Source organism: Apostichopus japonicus, chromosome 11 (assembly GCF_037975245.1).
Source record: "Apostichopus japonicus isolate 1M-3 chromosome 11, ASM3797524v1, whole genome shotgun sequence".
In the NCBI taxonomy this organism is placed as follows: Eukaryota; Metazoa; Echinodermata; class Holothuroidea; order Aspidochirotida; family Stichopodidae; genus Apostichopus; species Apostichopus japonicus.
Window position 1 is genome coordinate 27,615,731 of NC_092571.1, and position 22,735 is coordinate 27,638,465.

A 22,735-nucleotide genomic window follows, 5' to 3' on the forward strand; every position below is an offset into this window, starting at 1 on the left:
CGAACCCCAGTGATGACGTCTTTTGCCGATCTTTTACAACTCTGGCTTGCATTAGGAGCCTTAACTATTAAACAATCAGCCAATATCTCAGCCGATACAGTGGCCGGACGGCGTGGCGCACTGTAATAGCTGTAGAGCGAGACTCTCTTTTGCACGCGGTGGTTCGAACCCCAGTGATGACGTCTTTTGCCGATCTTTTACAACTCTGGCTTGCATTAGGAGCCTTAACTATTAAACAATCAGCCAATATCTCAGCCGATACAGTGGCCGGACGGCGTGGCGCACTGTAATAGCTGTAGAGCGAGACTCTCTTTTGCACGCGGTGGTTCGAACCCCAGTGATGACGTCTTTTGCCGATCTTTTACAACTCTGGCTTGCATTAGGAGCCTTAACTATTAAACAATCAGCCAATATCTCAGCCGATACAGTGGCCGGACGGCGTGGCGCACTGTAATAGCTGTAGAGCGAGACTCTCTTTTGCACGCGGTGGTTCGAACCCCAGTGATGACGTCTTTTGCCGATCTTTTACAACTCTGGCTTGCATTAGGAGCCTTAACTATTAAACAATCAGCCAATATCTCAGCCGATACAGTGGCCGGACGGCGTGGCGCACTGTAATAGCTGTAGAGCGAGACTCTCTTTTGCACGCGGTGGTTCGAACCCCAGTGATGACGTCTTTTGCCGATCTTTTACAACTCTGACTTGCATTAGGAGCCTTAACTATTAAACAATCAGCCAATATCTCAGCCGATACAGTGGCCGGACGGCGTGGCGCACTGTAATAGCTGTAGAGCGAGACTCTCTTTTGCACGCGGTGGTTCGAACCCCAGTGATGACGTCTTTTGCCGATCTTTTACAACTCTGGCTTGCATTAGGAGCCTTAACTATTAAACAATCAGCCAATATCTCAGCCGATACAGTGGCCGGACGGCGTGGCGCACTGTAATAGCTGTAGAGCGAGACTCTCTTTTGCACGCGGTGGTTCGAACCCCAGTGATGACGTCTTTTGCCGATCTTTTACAACTCTGGCTTGCATTAGGAGCCTTAACTATTAAATAATCAGCCAATATCTCAGCCGATACAGTGGCCGGACGGCGTGGCGCACTGTAATAGCTGTAGAGCGAGACTCTCTTTTGCACGCGGTGGTTCGAACCCCAGTGATGACGTCTTTTGCCGATCTTTTACAACTCTGGCTTGCATTAGGAGCCTTAACTATTAAACAATCAGCCAATATCTCAGCCGATACAGTGGCCGGACGGCGTGGCGCACTGTAATAGCTGTAGAGCGAGACTCTCTTTTGCACGCGGTGGTTCGAACCCCAGTGATGACGTCTTTTGCCGATCTTTTACAACTCTGGCTTGCATTAGGAGCCTTAACTATTAAATAATCAGCCAATATCTCAGCCGATACAGTGGCCGGACGGCGTGGCGCACTGTAATAGCTGTAGAGCGAGACTCTCTTTTGCACGCGGTGGTTCGAACCCCAGTGATGACGTCTTTTGCCGATCTTTTACAACTCTGGCTTGCATTAGGAGCCTTAACTATTAAATAATCAGCCAATATCTCTGCCGATACAGTGGCCGGACGGCGTGGCGCACTGTGATAGCTGTAGAGCGAGACTCTCTTTTGCACGCGGTGATTCGAACCCCAGTGATGACGTCTTTTGCCGATCTTTTACAACTCTGGCTTGCATTAGGAGCCTTAACTATTGAATAATCAGCCAATATCTCTGCCGATACAGTGGCCGGACGGCGTGGCGCACTGTAATAGCTGTAGAGCGAGACTCTCTTTTGCACGCGGTGGTTCGAACCCCAGTGATGACGTCTTTTGCCGATCTTTTACAACTCTGGCTTGCATTAGGAGCCTCAACTATTAAACAATCAGCCAATATCTCAGCCGATACAGTGGCCGGACGGCGTGGCGCACTGTAATAGCTGTAGAGCGAGACTCTCTTTTGCACGCGGTGGTTCGAACCCCAGTGATGACGTCTTTTGCCGATCTTTTACAACTCTGGCTTGCATTAGGAGCCTTAACTATTAAACAATCAGCCAATATCTCAGCCGATACAGTGGCCGGACGGCGTGGCGCACTGTAATAGCTGTAGAGCGAGACTCTCTTTTGCACGCGGTGGTTCGAACCCCAGTGATGACGTCTTTTGCCGATCTTTTACAACTCTGGCTTGCATTAGGAGCCTTAACTATTAAACAATCAGCCAATATCTCAGCCGATACAGTGGCCGGACGGCGTGGCGCACTGTAATAGCTGTAGAGCGAGACTCTCTTTTGCACGCGGTGGTTCGAACCCCAGTGATGACGTCTTTTGCCGATCTTTTACAACTCTGGCTTGCATTAGGAGCCTTAACTATTAAACAATCAGCCAATATCTCAGCCGATACAGTGGCCGGACGGCGTGGCGCACTGTAATAGCTGTAGAGCGAGACTCTCTTTTGCACGCGGTGGTTCGAACCCCAGTGATGACGTCTTTTGCCGATCTTTTACAACTCTGGCTTGCATTAGGAGCCTTAACTATTAAACAATCAGCCAATATCTCAGCCGATACAGTGGCCGGACGGCGTGGCGCACTGTAATAGCTGTAGAGCGAGACTCTCTTTTGCACGCGGTGGTTCGAACCCCAGTGATGACGTCTTTTGCCGATCTTTTACAACTCTGACTTGCATTAGGAGCCTTAACTATTAAACAATCAGCCAATATCTCAGCCGATACAGTGGCCGGACGGCGTGGCGCACTGTAATAGCTGTAGAGCGAGACTCTCTTTTGCACGCGGTGGTTCGAACCCCAGTGATGACGTCTTTTGCCGATCTTTTACAACTCTGGCTTGCATTAGGAGCCTTAACTATTAAACAATCAGCCAATATCTCAGCCGATACAGTGGCCGGACGGCGTGGCGCACTGTAATAGCTGTAGAGCGAGACTCTCTTTTGCACGCGGTGGTTCGAACCCCAGTGATGACGTCTTTTGCCGATCTTTTACAACTCTGGCTTGCATTAGGAGCCTTAACTATTAAATAATCAGCCAATATCTCAGCCGATACAGTGGCCGGACGGCGTGGCGCACTGTAATAGCTGTAGAGCGAGACTCTCTTTTGCACGCGGTGGTTCGAACCCCAGTGATGACGTCTTTTGCCGATCTTTTACAACTCTGGCTTGCATTAGGAGCCTTAACTATTAAACAATCAGCCAATATCTCAGCCGATACAGTGGCCGGACGGCGTGGCGCACTGTAATAGCTGTAGAGCGAGACTCTCTTTTGCACGCGGTGGTTCGAACCCCAGTGATGACGTCTTTTGCCGATCTTTTACAACTCTGGCTTGCATTAGGAGCCTTAACTATTAAACAATCAGCCAATATCTCAGCCGATACAGTGGCCGGACGGCGTGGCGCACTGTAATAGCTGTAGAGCGAGACTCTCTTTTGCACGCGGTGGTTCGAACCCCAGTGATGACGTCTTTTGCCGATCTTTTACAACTCTGGCTTGCATTAGGAGCCTTAACTATTAAATAATCAGCCAATATCTCAGCCGATACAGTGGCCGGACGGCGTGGCGCACTGTAATAGCTGTAGAGCGAGACTCTCTTTTGCACGCGGTGGTTCGAACCCCAGTGATGACGTCTTTTGCCGATCTTTTACAACTCTGGCTTGCATTAGGAGCCTTAACTATTAAACAATCAGCCAATATCTCAGCCGATACAGTGGCCGGACGGCGTGGCGCACTGTAATAGCTGTAGAGCGAGACTCTCTTTTGCACGCGGTGGTTCGAACCCCAGTGATGACGTCTTTTGCCGATCTTTTACAACTCTGGCTTGCATTAGGAGCCTTAACTATTAAATAATCAGCCAATATCTCTGCCGATACAGTGGCCGGACGGCGTGGCGCACTGTAATAGCTGTAGAGCGAGACTCTCTTTTGCACGCGGTGGTTCGAACCCCAGTGATGACGTCTTTTGCCGATCTTTTACAACTCTGGCTTGCATTAGGAGCCTTAACTATTGAATAATCAGCCAATATCTCTGCCGATACAGTGGCCGGACGGCGTGGCGCACTGTAATAGCTGTAGAGCGAGACTCTCTTTTGCACGCGGTGGTTCGAACCCCAGTGATGACGTCTTTTGCCGATCTTTTACAACTCTGACTTGCATTAGGAGCCTTAACTATTAAATAATCAGCCAATATCTCAGCCGATACAGTGGCCGGACGGCGTGGCGCACTGTAATAGCTGTAGAGCGAGACTCTCTTTTGCACGCGGTGGTTCGAACCCCAGTGATGACGTCTTTTGCCGATCTTTTACAACTCTGGCTTGCATTAGGAGCCTTAAAGGTCAAGTGACACGTAACAGATTTCTTTCAAACTTACACAAATTGAAAAGCTACATATCAAAACCCTATATTCCAAATTTGGAGTTCCACAATTGTTTCTTTGCTGTTTTAATTAAGTTAATCACCAAGCTAATTCCGTAAGATAATGACGTCACGGGGGAACCGCCAATGTTACCAAAGCTAGATATGCCTAATATGCTAACCGAGATCAAAGCCGTAAACAATACGTCACGGACAGTAAACAAAATATCAGATGAGAATGGGTGCACAACAGTACAAGAAAGTTTCGTGTTCGTCAAACACTGTATACAGCGATAGCTTAGTACCAGTGCACTCAGCCAGCCTACAGTAGCTGCCTAAGTACAGATTGGCTTGGACCTTCGAGCGAATCGCCGTCTACAAGACAATGCCGTTCCTTCTCTATTTGGAGAAAGTATCTTCAAATCTCCAGGAGATAAAGAAACAAGTAGACCAGTAGTTGCGAAGCTGGATCGGAAAAGAGTAAGTGTATTTTCTGGCCTAGGCCTACTACAACAAGGACTAACTTGGTATTATTACTAACTTACAGTAGGCTAATTCTTATAATTTCGTTCAGTTAGTTAGGCCCTAAATTAGGTACGGCGACGATAAAGTTAGGTGTAGGCTAGGGCTATATTAACTTTTATCTGTGGTACATCATGAAAAATCCAGAATAACAAGCATAAGATGTTTACATGTCATTTTGCCCAATATTATAATGTGCTCCCACCTATCTATATACTCAGAGTCATAGCTCATATGTTTCACAGTAAATGACATCCTTATATTTTGCCATTTTTGTTGGTAGGGCTGCAATTTTTGTTACAAGAGAAAACGCTTGTGACAGGTACTTTCAAACATATCAAACTGCTTTCTTAAATGAACTTTCATAACTTCCTTCTTATTTTCTTTCCCAATTTTCAATACTTAGATTAATCTAGAAGCTGTTCCCCAACCAACTGCAGTGAAAATAAAGGCAGGATTCTGCAGAATGTACATCTCCATCTAAAGGTAGCATGATCTTATAGACATGTGCTTGATATTACCGAAAAACAGTTAGGAAATGGGGGAGGGGAGGGTGGTGACAGGCATTAAAGATTTAAGTAGTCAGTTTTGAACGGGATAAAAGGAATCTCCACCAGTAAAACATCGAGGCATGTATATGGGGGGCAAGCTACCAGACAAAAAGGAGGCAGCAGTATTACGGCCGAAAGGTCCCCATCAATAGGTTTTAATAGAGTGATGAATGGGGAGGGGGGGGGGGGGGAGAAAATGTGGTACAGAAGTGTAAGCTAGGGTAATACAAGGAAGAATGGAAAACTTTCATACATCTATAGAGTATTCTATAGCAGAAGTGAGTACAGGGGCCAAAATTTTAGAAACAGTACTCGTTGAAAGCAAAATAGCAATTAAAACTGCACATTGGGCAGGCTGACTAGGGGATAATATACATTGTATTTTATCCATCATATCCGCCTGCCTGACGAGAGTGGTTGAGGAGGCTATACCTGATGGCTTCACAGGAAAATATAAAGGCTACATCTATAGTTACTGAGAGAAGGGAGATTACATTGTAGTTATACTATATGAAACCAAGCTGAAGTCATCTGCAATGCTCATGGTGTGAGTGGCCCATATTTTTGCAGCCACATAAAGCAGGAGGATATGCTCTCCTTCAGAAAAGATAAGTGAACCATCTAGGCAGCTGACCCCTGTCCAAGAGCAGCCTACTGTATGTGTGTGGTATAATAAGCGTTTATTCTAATTTTCAGTGAATGTAACACATGTATGTAGAAGTCCAGTGTTCACTGGTCCCCCTACCACCATTGAAGTTGCTGACTGGACCAACAGAGACAAGAACACCATCAAAGCAACCAGGGCCATCTCACAGTGGCGATGATGGTCCGTCTGCTGCTGTGGCATCCACATCGGGATACACCGAAAAACCGCCAGGTAGTCCGGACTACACTCCATCAGTTAACTCATCTGAACATGACAAAGATGACGCTTCAAGGTAATTTTCAAGATTGATAGTAGACTAGTCTGGAAAATTAATTGGTGCCATAACTTTCTGGAAAGAGGATCATTATTAATTTTGACACCAACACTGTGGGGTAGTCTGGAATGTGTGGTGAGGCCATCAGTCTTTACTTCAATTAGCATATACATACTGTATCTGGTAGAGTTGTCACAGCTGTATGTGAACAAGAAATAAAGGCACAAACAAGTAGTTGGATTTAACAGAGTATATTATATCTTAACTTGGCTGGATATCTGCTACTGAATACAAATGGTGAAAGTAGCATCTTATACACTCTTTTACCATGGATTACAAGGGGATGGGACAGGATGTTACTCTGTCCACATGTTTACTTTACTACATATCAGTGGTTAAGCTACTGAGACAATGACCACACATCCTGCTGAAGATTACATAATCCATAATATTAGGTGCACAAACAGGTGAAGGATTTTTGTTGTAATCAGTAAAAAATATATTGGAATTGTTCAGGCACAAGTTGTCAGGTTAAACCTGACCCATGTATCCACACCAATTGAGGTGTACTCAGCTGTCGCCTTAGTTGGGCATCCAAAGACTTGACTGACAACTGTGCCATGCCTATTGACCGAAATGGAGTGATTGGAATGCCTCTATCTAAATGGTATGTTTTATGAACTATTATTATATTATTCTTCATATCTTTACTATTCTACAGATTATGTATGGGAACTTCTTGACTGCTTGCAACAACTTCTGCAGAAGTGGAACTCTGGGAGAGGAGTGTCCTGTTCCTGTCAGAAAAGAGCCCCCACCACTTGCAAGCTCCTATATTCATCCGAACAGGATGCCATAAAAAAACACAGAAGCAGATTTCAAAAGCTTTGCTGAAGTACTGTAGTTGATGGCCTCCCAATCTCTAATTTTGTTTCATTGTAGTGGGGAGCAATCGACTCTGTGAATCGTCTGTTCACATGATGTTTTGGCACAGCTGCAGAGCAGTGTTAATTAACAGGTCGCTACCAGCCTTTAGGGAAGTTGCTAAAAGTTTACATTAAAGTTTTACTTACATCTGGTTTCCATTCTAACTAACTAAATGATAACATTATATTTTAAAAAAAAGTTCCAATGACAAGTACTCCTCTCTAGAGAGCTTAGACTTCATAAATATAAATTTCATGCTGACTTACTATTTGTATGCAACTTTGGTGTTTCAAACATATTGCCAATTTTTTGTTTTTCTCAAAAAGAATTGACAGAAATTTGCTGTTTGTTCCCCGCATGGGATAAAATATGATTTTTTTTATCCCATTTATGATCAAGTAACCTTGATATTCCATGGATTAATGAACAATTTCAGATTGATTCTCATTACACTTTTATTAAAATGAAAGCCTAAGCTCTCCAGATCCCATTGACATAGTGGTTTAGGGTACTTTATTCAAACTATTCTTCTATTTTAACCTAGTATATTTGAGGTTTCAATCATCCACATTTTGTTGGCAGGCTACTAGAAGTGACAGCTTTGCTTACAAGAGAGAATACATACAAAAAATTAACTTGAGTTTTTATTATTTATTGCTGTTATGTACTTCCCAAACTTGAAAATGTAAAATTTCATCCAAGATTGTAGTTAATACCATGAACCAGAAAAATGTAAGCTGGAATTCCAAAATGTTCACCATTCAGCCACAAAACAGACAGGACTGAACCCTGTTTCTATCAAACTTTGCAGAAATGATACTATGACTTGGCATAAACAGTCCACATTCTCACAGTCTTGATAATTTAAATCCTTCATGCTGTTCAGATGGTAAAGCTTCTCTAATTCTCCTTACTGCATAGGATGGGAGAACAACACAATATCCTTCCCTAAAAATTGCTAGCTCATCCGTGCAAGTTGTCTGTATGCTCTGTGTCTGTATTTCCTGTAAAATAATCATATGAAAACCAGCTATAAAAGATGAAGACACACAAAAGCTTGGTAGCCATCTGGGGACGTCAATTTTAAAATAAATTTCTATATGATTTCCAGAATTTGCTTGGCCCCTAAATCTGCCTCCCCTAAAGTAAGCCTAGCTATGCCATTTATACAAACTGATCATTGTCATCATCTCGGGGACTAAAATTTGTAAATGGATCGTGCACAAGCATGGTGGACATTTTTTTTGTGGCATTTGGTTCCATGGCTCAGTGTTAATGATTACTATGTCAGTCAGCATGATAAGGGTTAACCTCAAGGGCATTACACCAGTTTTTGGTCAAAATGACCTAATCAGAAGCAGGTTTTGAACATGGTGCACAAATTTTCTTGATCAAATCTATATCTTAATGTTATTCCTTTCACAACGAAACAAAACTAAACTATGAATACACCCTCTGTATTGTTACATCTTTCAACAGCAGGTCAGAGCAATGAATAAAGGTATACAACAAAAATAATGTATTCTATACTTACTCTTGGATCCTGTTTTCCTGTGCACGTCCACCATACTGTTGACGGTACATGTAGTAGGCTGTCTGAAGAAACAATGGGTTCAGGCACATAGCTTCAAAACCTGGGTGTAAGGTGATGCATGCAGCACCTTCTTCATCCATCACAGTCCTTATCTATTTCGCTGCAGCATCTACACTCCCTTGCTGTAGGCATCACAGCACATTGGCCACAATGACACCTGTAAACAATACAAACCAGTTCAAATAATAAAGAGCCAATTCAATGACTTCATACCAACCTCAATTATTGGGGCATACTGTACTAACATGTCAAAATAGAAAAGGGGCACCTCTGAAGGGCAATCTACTGTTGAAGCTCCTTACAAGTAACATCACTAGTAAGGAAGGGGTAGCCTCTTCTTAGAAGTCTTGCCTCTGTTGGGACAATGCTGCAAAGGAAAATAAAACAGGCCGATATTGCCTCGTTTCCAACTCTTTCCCACTTCTGAATCCATTCCCTAGATTGAGAAAATCTGGTTATGAAATTAGCTCAAGCGGAAATGACAAAAAGCTGGTGTGAGGTGCCACCTTCTCCCTCCCCCCCCCCACCCTTTCCCTGATTTGTGGTAACTTCACTAATTTGCCACTAGGCCTACAACTGCTAGGAAATTAATAATAGGCCACCTCTGAATTTGTTGTGTACTCTTCCAATTGGCTCCTTCAATCTACTAACCAAATGAAACATGTCTGTGTGACATGTTCCTGGGGCATGTGCTGCCACAACTTTTAAGGAAAATAGTAACTTCCTTAACTTTACTCGACCGCACATTCATGTTAATTTTGCTGCCCCATCAACAAATTGGCTAGCTAAGTGTATGAGCAAAGTTAGGAAACATTTATCGGTTCTAGGCCTAACTAGTGACACAACTATCCTATATAAAGTATAGTAAGCTTGGCGTAACGTTACCGTTATATTCCGTCAAGACGATCAATTTCGACATTGCTGTCCGATCCCGCTTCCTCTTCGCTGGTCTCCGGTTCGAACATATAGGGAAAAACTTCCCCACGATCGTCCACCATGTCCTCCATTTCCCTTACTTCTTCGCCGTTGTTATCTAAATACTGTGTGTCAATGCCACCGGCAGCCATTTCGCGATATGTATAAGCTATGCTGTGCTGTGTATATATGCGTACTACAGTGCGTGTATAGAAACTGTATGTGGTAGCAATATCGTATGCGACGATATCATTCACTTTCGACTTGGTAAACAAATGACGTCATTTGTTTTCGGCTTTCCCTGAACGAGTCAATCTAGCCGATTTTTGCGGAGTTTTTTGTTCCTTGATAGGAAGAAAATGCAAGGAATTTATGAAAAAAGAAGTCAATGGATGTTTTGTTCGATGTCTTATGTATCAATTTGTGATTTTTCATCTTAATCCAAATCATAACTTTCTTGTAACAGACTGCTGAAAAAGATAATATTTTCGAGAAGTTAGAGATTTCTCCATACCCAATGCACTGCGCAGAACATATACAGTTTGCACTCTTCTGCGCTCCCCCCCCCCGTGACGTCACTGAATCTATTACGTAATAGTACTTTTTACCGATTTCTATCCCTTTGGAGACGGAAAAAAATCGCGGTGCTGGGTTTTTGTTAATGTAAGAATTGTTAGGTTTAATATTATGCTTAATATTAACAAAGGTTTAATATTAACAAATATGACATTCTATGCAACCAACAATATGGCTTTCGACCACATCATTCTACTGAACTTGCACTGGCAGATGCCGTTGACAAATTGTACAGCAGTCTTGATAATAATAGATCTTGCTTGGGTGTGTTCCTAGATCTTTCCAAAGCGTTCGACACTATTGATCATACCATTCTACTTAGTAAATTACAACATTATGGCATCAGAGGAACGACGCTGAACTGGATCGATAGTTATATATCTCCAAACTGTAATTATTTCTCACTATTAATGGATTTATTCTTGTGTGTGTTAGCGATTAAGATCATTATAAAGATTGTTAGGATCGCTTATTAACATTATTAATTTCTAGTAGAGTCAATTCGATTATTTCATCATTGTAGATGCTACTATTAACTTTTCATTTCTATTCTTAAGTTTTTCTTTCTTTTTTCTTTTTGGGGAGTCTCCTACTTTGTTAAGCCTTACAGGCTTTATAGGAGACTTCCCGTCACACTGTAAATTGTGATGAAACAAATAAATATACAAATATATACAAATATATCTAATCGGCATCAATATATCTCTTACAAAAACACTCATTCTCATCTTGCAGAAATTCAATGTGGTGTTCCACAAGGCTCAATTCTAGGCCCTTTACTGTTTATTATATATGTCAATGACATCTGCCACGTATCAGAAATCGCAAACATTACGTTATTTGCCGACGACACAAATATTTTTTTCGAATCAAATGAAAATGAAAATTTATTTCATATTAAAGTGTCTTCTGAATTAAATAAATTTAACGACTGGTTTGCCTCTAACAAGCTATCGCTTAACATTGGCAAAACGAATTATATCGTTTTTAATACATCCCGAAATTTTAGCTGGGATAAAGATATTTTTATGGGAGGTAAAATTCTCAAAGAGGTATTTTCTAATAAATTCTTAGGTGTACATATTGATCATAAACTTTCATGGGGTGATCATATTTCCATAGTATGCAGGAAAGTTGCAAAGAATATAGGAATATTATCGAAATTGAAACACTACCTGCCACAACACATATTAAAGACCCTATATCAAACTTTAGTGGTCCCACATTTTTCTTATTGCTCGATAATTTGGTCTGGTACACGTGATACTAATCTTAAGCCACTTATTATATTACAAAAGAAAGCTGTCCGCCACATATCACATGCTGCACCACGTGATCACACCAACCTTCTATTCAAGGATCTGAATATATTGAAAATTAATGACATAATACGTGTAAATCTTGCCACCTTCACTTATAAGGCTTGGAATGGACTCCTACCTAATGCATTTCATAATTATTTAATCCGTAATTCGGATATACATCACCACAACACAAGACATGCAAATCATGCGCATTATCACAACACGAATACCTCAACAGGAATGTTAAGCCTCAGAAATCGAGCAATAAAAACCTGGAATTCTACTACTGACATTATTAAAAATAAATTATCGTGTAGGACATTTAGAAAATGTTATATTAAAGAAATAATTGCATCATATTAATTAAAATATCATATAATTGATTTATTGTCGAAACGTTTAATTTGATCTTTAATTTTTTCTTCTCTTTTCTTTCTTCAGGGAGTCTTCTACATTGTTAAGCTATTGTATGCTTTATAGAAGACTTCCTTTCACCTTGTATATTTGCACGTGAAAAAACAAAATAAATCAAATCAAATCAAATCAAATCAAAGTCAAGTTTACGTGTCGCTTGACCTTTAACTATTAAATAATCAGACAATATCTCAGCCGATACAGTGGCCGGACGGCGTGGCGCACTGTAATAGCTGTAGAGCGAGATTCTCTTTTGCACGCGGTGGTTCGAACCCCAGTGATGACGTCTTTTGCCGATCTTTTACAACTCTGGCTTGCATTAGGAGCCTCAACTATTAAACAATCAGCCAATATCTCAGCCGATACAGTGACCGGACGGCGTGGCGCACTGTAATAGCTGTAGAGCGAGACTCTCTTTTGCACGCGGTGGTTCGAACCCCAGTGATGACGTCTTTTGCCGATCTTTTACAACTCTGGCTTGCATTAGGAGCCTCAACTATTAAACAATCAGCCAATATCTCAGCCGATGCAGTGGCCGGACGGCGTGGCGCACTGTAATAGCTGTAGAGCGAGACTCTCTTTTGCACGCGGTGGTTCGAACCCCAGTGATGACGTCTTTTGCCGATCTTTTACAACTCTGGCTTGCATTAGGAGCCTCAACTATTAAATAATCAGCCAATATCTCAGCCGATGCAGTGGCCGGACGGCGTGGCGCACTGTAATAGCTGTAGAGTGAGACTCTCTTTTGCACGCGGTGGTTCGAACCCCAGTGATGACGTCTTTTGCCGATCTTTTACAACTCTGGCTTGCATTAGGAGCCTCAACTATTAAATAATCAGCCAATATCTCAGCCGATGCAGTGGCCGGACGGCGTGGCGCACTGTAATAGATGTAGAGCGAGACTCTCTTTTGCACGCGGTGGTTCGAACCCCAGTGATGACGTCTTTTGCCGATCTTTTACAACTCTGGCTTGCATTAGGAGCCTCAACTATTAAATAATCAGCCAATATCTCAGCCGATGCAGTGGCCGGACGGCGTGGCGCACTGTAATAGCTGTAGAGCGAGACTCTCTTTTGCACGCGGTGGTTCGAACCCCAGTGATGACGTCTTTTGCCGATCTTTTACAACTCTGGCTTGCATTAGGAGCCTCAACTATTAAATAATCAGCCAATATCTCAGCCGATGCAGTGGCCGGACGGCGTGGCGCACTGTAATAGCTGTAGAGCGAGACTCTCTTTTGCACGCGGTGGTTCGAACCCCAGTGATGACGTCTTTTGCCGATCTTTTACAACTCTGGCTTGCATTAGGAGCCTCAACTATTAAATAATCAGCCAATATCTCAGCCGATGCAGTGGCCGGACGGCGTGGCGCACTGTAATAGCTGTAGAGCGAGACTCTCTTTTGCACGCGGTGGTTCGAACCCCAGTGATGACGTCTTTTGCCGATCTTTTACAACTCTGGCTTGCATTAGGAGCCTCAACTATTAAATAATCAGCCAATATCTCAGCCGATGCAGTGGCCGGACGGCGTGGCGCACTGTAATAGCTGTAGAGCGAGACTCTCTTTTGCACGCGGTGGTTCGAACCCCAGTGATGACGTCTTTTGCCGATCTTTTACAACTCTGGCTTGCATTAGGAGCCTCAACTATTAAATAATCAGCCAATATCTCAGCCGATGCAGCGGCCGGACGGCGTGGCGCACTGTAATAGCTGTAGAGCGAGACTCTCTTTTGCACGCGGTGGTTCGAACCCCAGTGATGACGTCTTTTGCCGATCTTTTACAACTCTGGCTTGCATTAGGAGCCTCAACTATTAAATAATCAGCCAATATCTCAGCCGATGCAGCGGCCGGACGGCGTGGCGCACTGTAATAGCTGTAGAGCGAGACTCTCTTTTGCACGCGGTGGTTCGAACCCCAGTGATGACGTCTTTTGCCGATCTTTTACAACTCTGGCTTGCATTAGGAGCCTCAACTATTAAATAATCAGCCAATATCTCTGCCGATACAGTGGCCGGACGGCGTGGCGCACTGTAATAGCTGTAGAGCGAGACTCTCTTTTGCACGCGGTGGTTCGAACCCCAGTGATGACGTCTTTTGCCGATCTTTTACAACTCTGGCTTGCATTAGGAGCCTCAACTATTAAATAATCAGCCAATATCTCAGCCGATGCAGTGGCCGGACGGCGTGGCGCACTGTAATAGCTGTAGAGCGAGACTCTCTTTTGCACGCGGTGGTTCGAACCCCAGTGATGACGTCTTTTGCCGATCTTTTACAACTCTGGCTTGCATTAGGAGCCTCAACTATTAAATAATCAGCCAATATCTCAGCCGATGCAGTGGCCGGACGGCGTGGCGCACTGTAATAGCTGTAGAGCGAGACTCTCTTTTGCACGCGGTGGTTCGAACCCCAGTGATGACGTCTTTTGCCGATCTTTTACAACTCTGGCTTGCATTAGGAGCCTCAACTATTAAATAATCAGCCAATATCTCTGCCGATGCAGTGGCCGGACGGCGTGGCGCACTGTAATAGCTGTAGAGCGAGACTCTCTTTTGCACGCGGTGGTTCGAACCCCAGTGATGACGTCTTTTGCCGATCTTTTACAACTCTGGCTTGCATTAGGAGCCTCAACTATTAAATAATCAGCCAATATCTCAGCCGATGCAGTGGCCGGACGGCGTGGCGCACTGTAATAGCTGTAGAGCGAGACTCTCTTTTGCACGCGGTGGTTCGAACCCCAGTGATGACGTCTTTTGCCGATCTTTTACAACTCTGGCTTGCATTAGGAGCCTCAACTATTAAATAATCAGCCAATATCTCAGCCGATGCAGTGGCCGGACGGCGTGGCGCACTGTAATAGCTGTAGAGCGAGACTCTCTTTTGCACGCGGTGGTTCGAACCCCAGTGATGACGTCTTTTGCCGATCTTTTACAACTCTGGCTTGCATTAGGAGCCTCAACTATTAAATAATCAGCCAATATCTCAGCCGATGCAGTGGCCGGACGGCGTGGCGCACTGTAATAGCTGTAGAGCGAGACTCTCTTTTGCACGCGGTGGTTCGAACCCCAGTGATGACGTCTTTTGCCGATCTTTTACAACTCTGGCTTGCATTAGGAGCCTCAACTATTAAATAATCAGCCAATATCTCAGCCGATGCAGTGGCCGGACGGCGTGGCGCACTGTAATAGCTGTAGAGCGAGACTCTCTTTTGCACGCGGTGGTTCGAACCCCAGTGATGACGTCTTTTGCCGATCTTTTACAACTCTGGCTTGCATTAGGAGCCTCAACTATTAAATAATCAGCCAATATCTCAGCCGATGCAGTGGCCGGACGGCGTGGCGCACTGTAATAGATGTAGAGCGAGACTCTCTTTTGCACGCGGTGGTTCGAACCCCAGTGATGACGTCTTTTGCCGATCTTTTACAACTCTGGCTTGCATTAGGAGCCTCAACTATTAAATAATCAGCCAATATCTCAGCCGATGCAGCGGCCGGACGGCGTGGCGCACTGTAATAGCTGTAGAGCGAGACTCTCTTTTGCACGCGGTGGTTCGAACCCCAGTGATGACGTCTTTTGCCGATCTTTTACAACTCTGGCTTGCATTAGGAGCCTCAACTATTAAATAATCAGCCAATATCTCAGCCGATGCAGCGGCCGGACGGCGTGGCGCACTGTAATAGCTGTAGAGCGAGACTCTCTTTTGCACGCGGTGGTTCAAACCCCAGTGATGACGTCTTTTGCCGATCTTTTACAACTCTGGCTTGCATTAGGAGCCTCAACTATTAAATAATCAGCCAATATCTCAGCCGATGCAGTGGCCGGACGGCGTGGCGCACTGTAATAGCTGTAGAGCGAGACTCTCTTTTGCACGCGGTGGTTCGAACCCCAGTGATGACGTCTTTTGCCGATCTTTTACAACTCTGGCTTGCATTAGGAGCCTCAACTATTAAATAATCAGCCAATATCTCAGCCGATGCAGTGGCCGGACGGCGTGGCGCACTGTAATAGCTGTAGAGCGAGACTCTCTTTTGCACGCGGTGGTTCGAACCCCAGTGATGACGTCTTTTGCCGATCTTTTACAACTCTGGCTTGCATTAGGAGCCTCAACTATTAAATAATCAGCCAATATCTCTGCCGATGCAGTGGCCGGACGGCGTGGCGCACTGTAATAGCTGTAGAGCGAGACTCTCTTTTGCACGCGGTGGTTCGAACCCCAGTGATGACGTCTTTTGCCGATCTTTTACAACTCTGGCTTGCATTAGGAGCCTCAACTATTAAATAATCAGCCAATATCTCAGCCGATGCAGTGGCCGGACGGCGTGGCGCACTGTAATAGCTGTAGAGCGAGACTCTCTTTTGCACGCGGTGGTTCGAACCCCAGTGATGACGTCTTTTGCCGATCTTTTACAACTCTGGCTTGCATTAGGAGCCTCAACTATTAAATAATCAGCCAATATCTCAGCCGATGCAGTGGCCGGACGGCGTGGCGCACTGTAATAGCTGTAGAGCGAGACTCTCTTTTGCACGCGGTGGTTCGAACCCCAGTGATGACGTCTTTTGCCGATCTTTTACAACTCTGGCTTGCATTAGGAGCCTCAACTATTAAATAATCAGCCAATATCTCAGCCGATGCAGTGGCCGGACGGCGTGGCGCACTGTAATAGCTGTAGAGCGAGACTCTCTTTTGCACGCGGTGGTTCGAACCCCAGTGATGACGTCTTTTGCCGATCTTTTACAACTCTGGCTTGCATTAGGAGCCTCAACTATTAAATAATCAGCCAATATCTCAGCCGATGCAGTGGCCGGACGGCGTGGCGCACTGTAATAGCTGTAGAGCGAGACTCTCTTTTGCACGCGGTGGTTCGAACCCCAGTGATGACGTCTTTTGCCGATCTTTTACAACTCTGGCTTGCATTAGGAGCCTCAACTATTAAATAATCAGCCAATATCTCAGCCGATGCAGTGGCCGGACGGCGTGGCGCACTGTAATAGCTGTAGAGCGAGACTCTCTTTTGCACGCGGTGGTTCGAACCCCAGTGATGACGTCTTTTGCCGATCTTTTACAACTCTGGCTTGCATTAGGAGCCTCAACTATTAAATAATCAGCCAATATCTCAGCCGATACAGTGGCCGGACGGCGTGGCGCACTGTAATAGCTGTAGAGCGAGACTCTCTTTTGCACGCGGTGGTTCGAACCCCAGTGATGACGTCTTTTGCCGATCTTTTACAACTCTGGCTTGCATTGGGAGCCTCAACTATTAAATAATCAGCCAATATCTCAGCCGATGCAGTGGCCGGACGGCGTGGCGCACTGTAATAGCTGTAGAGCGAGACTCTCTTTTGCACGCGGTGGTTCGAACCCCAGTGATGACGTCTTTTGCCGATCTTTTACAACTCTGGCTTGCATTGGGAGCCTCAACTATTAAATAATCAGCCAATATCTCAGCCGATACAGTGGCCGGACGGTGTGGCGCACTGTAATAGCTGTAGAGCGAGACTCTCTTTTGCACGCGGTGGTTCGAACCCCAGTGATGACGTCTTTTGCCGATCTTTTACAACTCTGGCTTGCATTAGGAGCCTCAACTATTAAATAATCAGCCAATATCTCAGCCGATGCAGTGGCCGGACGGCGTGGCGCACTGTAATAGCTGTAGAGCGAGACTCTCTTTTGCACGCGGTGGTTCGAACCCCAGTGATGACGTCTTTTGCCGATCTTTTACAACTCTGGCTTGCATTAGGAGCCTCAACTATTAAATAATCAGCCAATATCTCAGCCGATGCAGTGGCCGGACGGCGTGGCGCACTGTAATAGCTGTAGAGCGAGACTCTCTTTTGCACGCGGTGGTTCGAACCCCAGTGATGACGTCTTTTGCCGATCTTTTACAACTCTGGCTTGCATTAGGAGCCTCAACTATTAAATAATCAGCCAATATCTCAGCCGATGCAGTGGCCGGACGGCGTGGCGCACTGTAATAGCTGTAGAGCGAGACTCTCTTTTGCACGCGGTGGTTCGAACCCCAGTGATGACGTCTTTTGCCGATCTTTTACAACTCTGGCTTGCATTAGGAGCCTCAACTATTAAATAATCAGCCAATATCTCAGCCGATACAGTGGCCGGACGGCGTGGCGCACTGTAATAGCTGTAGAGCGAGACTCTCTTTTGCACGCGGTGGTTCGAACCCCAGTGATGACGTCTTTTGCCGATCTTTTACAACTCTGGCTTGCATTGGGAGCCTCAACTATTAAATAATCAGCCAATATCTCAGCCGATGCAGTGGCCGGACGGCGTGGCGCACTGTAATAGCTGTAGGGCGAGACTCTCTTTTGCACGCGGTGGTTCGAACCCCAGTGATGACGTCTTTTGACGATCTTTTACAACTCTGGCTTGCATTAGGAGCCTCAACTATTAAATAATCAGCCAATATCTCAGCCGATGCAGTGGCCGGACGGCGTGGCGCACTGTAATAGCTGTAGAGCGAGACTCTCTTTTGCACGCGGTGGTTCGAACCCCAGTGATGACGTCTTTTGACGATCTTTTACAACTCTGGCTTGCATTAGGAGCCTTAACTATTAAATAATCAGCCAATATCTCAGCCGATCCAGTGGCCGGACGGCGTGGCGCACTGTAATAGCTGTAGAGCGAGACTCTCTTTTGCACGCGGTGGTTCGAACCCCAGTGATGACGTCTTTTGACGATCTTTTACAACTCTGGCTTGCATTAGGAGCCTCAACTATTAAATAATCAGCCAATATCTCAGCCGACGCAGTGGCCGGACGGCGTGGCGCACTGTAATAGCTGTAGAGCGAGACTCTCTTTTGCACGCGGTGGTTCGAACCCCAGTGATGACGTCTTTTGCCGATCTTTTACAACTCTGGCTTGCATTAGGAGCCTCAACTATTAAATAATCAGCCAATATCACAGCCGATGCAGTGGCCGGACGGCGTGGCGTACTGTAATAGCTGTAGAGCGAGACTCTCTTTTGCACGCGGTGGTTCGAACCCCAGTGATGACGTCTTTTGCCGATCTTTTACAACTCTGGCTTGCATTGGGAGCCTCAACTATTAAATAATCAGCCAATATCTCAGCCGATGCAGTGGCCGGACGGCGTGGCGCAGTGTAATAGCTGTAGAGCGAGACTCTCTTTTGCACGCGGTGGTTCGAACCCCAGTGATGACGTCTTTTGCCGATCTTTTACAACTCTGGCTTGCATTAGGAGCCTCAACTATTAAATAATCAGCCAATATCTCAGCCGATGCAGTGGCCGGACGGCGTGGCGCACTGTAATAGCTGTAGAACGAGACTCTCTTTTGCACGCGGTGGTTCGAACCCCAGTGATGACGTCTTTTGCCGATCTTTTACAACTCTGGCTTGCATTAGGAGCCTCAACTATTAAATAATCAGCCAATATCTCAGCCGATGCAGTGGCCGGACGGCGTGGCGCACTGTAATAGCTGTAGAGCGAGACTCTCTTTTGCACGCGGTGGTTCGAACCCCAGTGATGACGTCTTATGCCGATCTTTTACAACTCTGGCTTGCATTAGGAGCCTCAACTATTAAATAATCAGCCAATATCTCAGCCGATGCAGTGGCCGGACGGCGTGGCGCACTGTAATAGCTGTAGAGCGAGACTCTCTTTTGCACGCGGTGGTTCGAACCCCAGTGATGACGTCTTTTGCCGATCTTTTACAACTCTGGCTTGCATTGGGAGCCTTAACTATTAAATAATCAGCCAATATCTCAGCCGATACAGTGGCCGGACGGCGTGGCGCACTGTAATAGCTGTAGAGCGAGACTCTCTTTTGCACGCGGTGGTTCGAACCCCAGTGATGACGTCTTTTGCCGATCTCTTATAACTCTGGCTTGCATTGGGAGCCTTAACTATTAAATAATCAGCCAATATCTCAGCCGATACAGTGGCCAGACGGCGTGGCGCACTGTAATAGCTGTAGAGCGAGACTCTCTTTTGCACGCGGTGGTTCGAACCCCAGTGATGACGTCTTTTGCCGATCCTTTACAACTCTGGCTTGCATTAGGAGCCTCAACTATTAAATAATCAGCCAATATCTCAGCCGATGCAGTGGCCGGACGGCGTGGCGCACTGTAATAGCTGTAGAGCGAGACTCTCTTTTGCACGCGGTGGTTCGAACCCCAGTGATGACGTCTTTTGCCGATCTTTTACAACTCTGGCTTGCATTAGGAGCCTCAACTATTAAATAATCAGCCAATATCTCAGCCGATGCAGTGGCCGGACGGCGTGGCGCACTGTAATAGCTGTAGAGCGAGACTCTCTTTTGCACGCGGTGGTTCGAACCCCAGTGATGACGTCTTTTGCCGATCTTTTACAACTCTGGCTTGCATTAGGAGCCTCAACTATTAAATAATCAGCCAATATCTCAGCCGATGCAGTGGCCGGACGGCGTGGCGCACTGTAATAGCTGTAGAGCGAGACTCTCTTTTGCACGCGGTGGTTCGAACCCCAGTGATGACGTCTTTTGCCGATCTTTTACAACTCTGGCTTGCATTAGGAGCCTCAACTATTAAATAATCAGCCAATATCTCAGCCGATGCAGCGGCCGGACGGCGTGGCGCACTGTAATAGCTGTAGAGCGAGACTCTCTTTTGCACGCGGTGGTTCGAACCCCAGTGATGACGTCTTTTGCCGATCTTTTACAACTCTGGCTTGCATTAGGAGCCTCAACTATTAAATAATCAGCCAATATCTCAGCCGATGCAGCGGCCGGACGGCGTGGCGCACTGTAATAGCTGTAGAGCGAGACTCTCTTTTGCACGCGGTGGTTCGAACCCCAGTGATGACGTCTTTTGCCGATCTTTTACAACTCTGGCTTGCATTAGGAGCCTCAACTATTAAATAATCAGCCAATATCTCAGCCGATGCAGCGGCCGGACGGCGTGGCGCACTGTAATAGCTGTAGAGCGAGACTCTCTTTTGCACGCGGTGGTTCGAACCCCAGTGATGACGTCTTTTGCCGATCTTTTACAACTCTGGCTTGCATTAGGAGCCTCAACTATTAAATAATCAGCCAATATCTCTGCCGATACAGTGGCCGGACGGCGTGGCGCACTGTAATAGCTGTAGAGCGAGACTCTCTTTTGCACGCGGTGGTTCGAACCCCAGTGATGACGTCTTTTGCCGATCTTTTACAACTCTGGCTTGCATTAGGAGCCTCAACTATTAAATAATCAGCCAATATCTCAGCCGATGCAGTGGCCGGACGGCGTGGCGCACTGTAATAGCTGTAGAGCGAGACTCTCTTTTGCACGCGGTGGTTCGAACCCCAGTGATGACGTCTTTTGCCGATCTTTTACAACTCTGGCTTGCATTAGGAGCCTCAACTATTAAATAATCAGCCAATATCTCAGCCGATGCAGTGGCCGGACGGCGTGGCGCACTGTAATAGCTGTAGAGCGAGACTCTCTTTTGCACGCGGTGGTTCGAACCCCAGTGATGACGTCTTTTGCCGATCTTTTACAACTCTGGCTTGCATTAGGAGCCTCAACTATTAAATAATCAGCCAATATCTCAGCCGATGCAGTGGCCGGACGGCGTGGCGCACTGTAATAGCTGTAGAGCGAGACTCTCTTTTGCACGCGGTGGTTCGAACCCCAGTGATGACGTCTTTTGCCGATCTTTTACAACTCTGGCTTGCATTAGGAGCCTCAACTATTAAATAATCAGCCAATATCTCTGCCGATGCAGTGGCCGGACGGCGTGGCGCACTGTAATAGCTGTAGAGCGAGACTCTCTTTTGCACGCGGTGGTTCGAACCCCAGTGATGACGTCTTTTGCCGATCTTTTACAACTCTGGCTTGCATTAGGAGCCTCAACTATTAAATAATCAGCCAATATCTCAGCCGATGCAGTGGCCGGACGGCGTGGCGCACTGTAATAGCTGTAGAGCGAGACTCTCTTTTGCACGCGGTGGTTCGAACCCCAGTGATGACGTCTTTTGCCGATCTTTTACAACTCTGGCTTGCATTAGGAGCCTCAACTATTAAATAATCAGCCAATATCTCAGCCGATGCAGTGGCCGGACGGCGTGGCGCACTGTAATAGCTGTAGAGCGAGACTCTCTTTTGCACGCGGTGGTTCGAACCCCAGTGATGACGTCTTTTGCCGATCTTTTACAACTCTGGCTTGCATTAGGAGCCTCAACTATTAAATAATCAGCCAATATCTCAGCCGATGCAGTGGCCGGACGGCGTGGCGCACTGTAATAGCTGTAGAGCGAGACTCTCTTTTGCACGCGGTGGTTCGAACCCCAGTGATGACGTCTTTTGCCGATCTTTTACAACTCTGGCTTGCATTAGGAGCCTCAACTATTAAATAATCAGCCAATATCTCAGCCGATGCAGTGGCCGGACGGCGTGGCGCACTGTAATAGCTGTAGAGCGAGACTCTCTTTTGCACGCGGTGGTTCGAACCCCAGTGATGACGTCTTTTGCCGATCTTTTACAACTCTGGCTTGCATTAGGAGCCTCAACTATTAAATAATCAGCCAATATCTCAGCCGATGCAGTGGCCGGACGGCGTGGCGCACTGTAATAGCTGTAGAGCGAGACTCTCTTTTGCACGCGGTGGTTCGAACCCCAGTGATGACGTCTTTTGCCGATCTTTTACAACTCTGGCTTGCATTAGGAGCCTC

At 45.9% G+C, this 22,735-nt stretch overlaps 2 long non-coding RNA genes across 3 annotated transcripts; one reads left to right on the plus strand and one right to left on the minus strand.

Annotated features, from left to right (window-relative positions):
- The first annotated feature begins 4,369 nt into the window (after positions 1-4,369).
- On the plus strand, positions 4,370-7,867 carry LOC139976116 (uncharacterized). 2 transcript variants are annotated; one of them, XR_011796000.1, is made up of 4 exons: positions 4,370-4,830; positions 5,279-5,358; positions 6,120-6,361; positions 7,065-7,867. It is a non-coding gene; the product is annotated as an uncharacterized lncRNA (long non-coding RNA). The 2 variants fall into 2 exon arrangements; XR_011795999.1 differs by having other exon boundaries at positions 4,376-5,358; positions 7,065-7,859.
- A 108-nt stretch (positions 7,868-7,975) lies between these two features.
- On the minus strand, positions 7,976-10,100 carry LOC139976115 (uncharacterized). Its single transcript, XR_011795998.1, has 3 exons — positions 9,750-10,100; positions 8,805-9,021; positions 7,976-8,274 (listed from the first exon to the last, which is right to left on the minus strand). It is a non-coding gene; the product is annotated as an uncharacterized lncRNA (long non-coding RNA).
- Between the last annotated feature and the right edge of the window lie 12,635 nt (positions 10,101-22,735).